Genomic DNA, 4,258 nt, shown 5'->3' on the forward strand with positions numbered 1-4,258 from the left:
GTTCAATTTCTTTATGCAAGTTATACATTTTTCGTATACATCACACATATTTTTTTAATACATGATCAACGTTTTTTATACACATTGTATTTTTTGTATATATTACAAACATTTTTTCTATACACACTTAACACTTTTCAAATGCTTGATTAATATTTTGCAAAACTTGATTAATTTTTTTCGAATGCTAGATTAATATTTTTAGATTAGATACATGATCAAAATTTTCATACACATTTTATATATTTTTGTATACACCAGAGATATTTTCTCTATACAAATTTAACATGTTTCAAATCCTTGGTTAATATTTTTTAAATTTTATGTAATTTTTTTAGAATATATAAACAGAAATAAAAATACAAAAGGAAAAAATATCAAACAAAAATGAAAAAAAACAGAAAAATTATGCATGCCTCTCTCGCGTGCTGAAGTGGCCCAATTAGGGAGACGCCTTCTGTCTCGCTTGAAGTGTGGCATAGCCGCGCCCTTATTTAAGGCTAGTCATAGTGGGAGTAACTTAGGTAGTAACATAGCGCACTTCGAATTTTTTTTGTTTATGTAGCATGTAGTTAATGAGAAGTGGTAACATAATATGTTATGCTTTCCAAGACAAGATGAGTCTACAAGCCATTAAATGAAGCTACATATGACACTACTAGTATGTTACTTTGCACTATAAAGATAATAACTTAGACTAGTGTCATATGCATGATACTAGTATAAGTTACTCCTCACTATGACCAGCCTAAGGCTCGTTTGTGTTGACCTTCCCCCTCAACATGAGCGAGCTGACAGGACAATTAATGCTAGGAACTGTAGCGGTTCAGTGGGGGAGCGGCTATGTATGGCCTGTTGGGCATTTCCTATACGACACTTGATGCGGCGGTTAAAGGCATCGGCGCAAACGGGTGCGCACTCTCTAACCTCTATCGATGTTGCATGGGTGGCCCATTTTTTCTGTCAAATTTTCAAATGGGGGGGCACGGGATTCGCACCCGACACCTTTCTTCCAATGAGAACCCCACTAACCACAACGACGTCTGAACCCTTGTGCCCACTTAGTTCATTTTGTCCTTTTAATCTTTCTTCAGTTCACAGCCGATTCTTCTTCTTCTTTTGATATGCTTCTTTTACCAGTTTTATTTTGTTTTTTCTTTATTTCCCTATTTATTTTATTTTTTGCATTTTATTTATTTATTTACTTTTCTTTAATTTCATTATTTTTACAAAATGCATGAACTTTTTAAAACATTAATTATTATTTTCAAATTTGAGAAACAAAATTCAAAATTGATGAACTTTTATGTAAAATCGATGAGTATTTTTTAATTTTTGATGAAATTTTATAAAATCCATGAATTCTTTTCAAATTTGTGAATTTTTTCAAAAACTATGAATTTTTTTTAAAATATATGAACTTTGTTTGAAATCCATGAAACTTAGTTTTCAATATCGATGAGCTTTGATCAAAATGTACAAACTTTGTTGAGACTCCAGATTTCTTTTCAAAATTGTCTTTTTTTTATTTGTGAAATTTTTTCCTGAAATTTCATTCAAAACTGTGAACTTTTTTGAATTCATGATTTGTTTTAGGATAGTTTTGTTTTTCGTTGTTTTTATTCAAAACTGAATGGTTGACTGGTCAACCATCGAGCAGTTAACCGCTGCCCGATGAAGTGACTGCATCCCGAGCCGAGGGATCGCGCGGAACCAGCCTCCGTTGGGCGAGGCCTAGGGACCTTCACGTGAGTGCCACAAAGCAGATCAGGCGCTAAAGGCGCCGTATAGGACCTCCCGGCGTGCTCACAGTGTCCAATTGTCGACACTTCGCACAAAGACAAGCGCATCGAGCGATTAAATGGACCAGCCCATTCTACAACTACGATAAGGTTTTGGGATCGTTCTGCAAGGTTCCTGAACTAGTTTTCCACTCCGGTTTTGGGATCCTTCTAAAAGGTTCCTGAACCGGTTTTAGTTGTTACCACTGTTTAGTGTTTAGTTTTTCTTTTATTTCTTTTTGTTTATGTTTTTTATAATTCATTTTCTTTTCAGGTTAACTTTTTAAAAATGTTTGTGATTTAAAATATTTTTAATTATTTTTTCGAAAATGTTTGTTCTTTTTAAAAATGTTTGGAAATTTAAAACAATCCCATTTAAAAAAAATGTCAGAATTCAGTAAATTTTCCAATTTTCAAATTTACTTCATAAATTCAAAAGTGCTCGTGCTTTTAAAAGATATTTGAGTATTTTCAGATTTCTTTTTAAAATGTTTCAGAATTTTAAGAAACATTCACATTTTCTTAAACTTGTTCAAAATTTTGAAAATGTTCTTGTTTTCAATTTTGTTCACGGATTCAAAAATGTTTGTGTTTTCAAATTACTTTCAAGAATTGAATTTTTTTTCAAAAACATCAATTCACTAAGGTAAAAAAAGATCTACAGCGCAAAAAAAAAGAACTTCTCCAAAGTGTTGCACGCTACACCTGCTAATGGGTTGGCCCAGTCTGGCTTCCCTAGGAAGTCTCAACTGAAGTTTTGTTCGTATTTTGCAAGAAATATTATGAATAGCCCTTTGGAGCTCAGTCAAGCGTACCTAGCAGCAAGATTTTTTTCCCATAGTTTAGTTTTCAAGAAGGTTTTTTGTTTTCAATTTAAAAACCAGAAATGTTTTAGGTGAAAACATGAACAATTTTGAAATGTTTGTAAATTTTATTTAAAAAAGTGATCTTATTTTTATTAGGAAAAACATAATTTTTAAAATTTATATTTTTTTCAAAAAAACATATTTTGAAAATTTTGAACATTTTAAAAGAAAAATAAAACTAAAAAAGAGAAAGGAAAAACATAAAGATAAACCTAAAAAACTCCTTCTAGAAGGTTCCCAAAGCAAATAAATAATGAGAGGAACCTTCCTAAAACTGCTATGCACATAGTAAGCCAGGATAGCTAAATGTGTTGGCGCAAATTGCATCAGTCCTTAGCTGCCAATGTGTTTGTGCCGCAACTTGCCATAACGAGCTTCAAATTGAGAACACTCAACTCAGGCCTTGTCCGGTTGCATCCCCTCCTTACGGAATTGGAGGGGATTTAAGGGGTTTTGACTTGTAGGGGATTTACCCCCCCCCCCCCCCAATTGCTGCCAATCCCCTTCAATTCTGTGTCAATCGAACAGGCCCTGGGCCATGAATGTTGCCACGGGAAGCCACCCAGTGGGTTGTCCTCATTGGAGCGGGTAGCCATCATCCAAGTTTGACATGCTCATGACCCAAAGGAACCACTAGTCGCTTGCTTCCCAGTTCCAACCGGTTGGCGAGCTCACCGTCTACTCTACGGTGAGTGCACTATCGCGTTTGAAGAAGATATACACCTCAGACGAATCAACAGAACAAGAAACGAAAGCAAGACAAAATGCATGCACGGTTGTCACAACAGGTAAAACACGAAAGCCTTCAATTTGCAGCCAAGCATCTCTAGAATGTAAGATAGAACCACATCCTCATGGCAAACTGGTTAGATATTATAATAGAGTTCATTACTGCTGGGCTTAGCACAAGTGACATGGACGATGATAGCATACTTTTTTCTCCTCGAGAAGGAGAGTTTACCCGGCCTCATGCACACAGTAAAAAACAACGATAACATCTAACTTAGAGATCATAATAAGACCGAAAGAAACACGTTGATCTAACTTTAAACTGCATCACCATAGATGTATGTGTAGAAATGCGCAAAATAAATCTCGCGACAAGATGACGACATGAGCCAAGGGTACCGAAGGTATACCCAAGCGTTGAGTGCTTCCTCAATCTCCAACTTGATTGTGTTAGTCGAACGTCTCAAGTGGTCAGGTTGAGGGAGGGGGTGTCAGTTGTAGTAACCAACAAAGATTTATAAGCCCGTATCTACAGGATCGTGATCTTGTTTGGTTGGGCCTAGTATAGTCCAATCCATGCCCACCATTTTGATTATTTTTAATAAAACTAACTTTTTAACTCGGGACAAACTAACTTGACTCAACCATTGTGGTCGTCTTCCCTCACTCCATTGCGCCCATCAAACGGAAAATAAGAAGATAACCTTCCATCCATCCATATCTCACCGACGATGATATTAAGAACGTCCTACCGACCACTTCCTCACCGTCTTCACCCCTTCTAGTGGTGGGCGTTGCGTCTACAAGACGTAGGAAGTGTTGGGTACCACATCAAACCTCATGCCCACTCCTGCTCTTGGCACCACCACCTCTTCGCCCCTC

Source organism: Triticum dicoccoides, chromosome 2A, assembly GCF_002162155.2.
Source record: "Triticum dicoccoides isolate Atlit2015 ecotype Zavitan chromosome 2A, WEW_v2.0, whole genome shotgun sequence".
In the NCBI taxonomy this organism is placed as follows: domain Eukaryota; kingdom Viridiplantae; phylum Streptophyta; class Magnoliopsida; order Poales; family Poaceae; genus Triticum; species Triticum dicoccoides.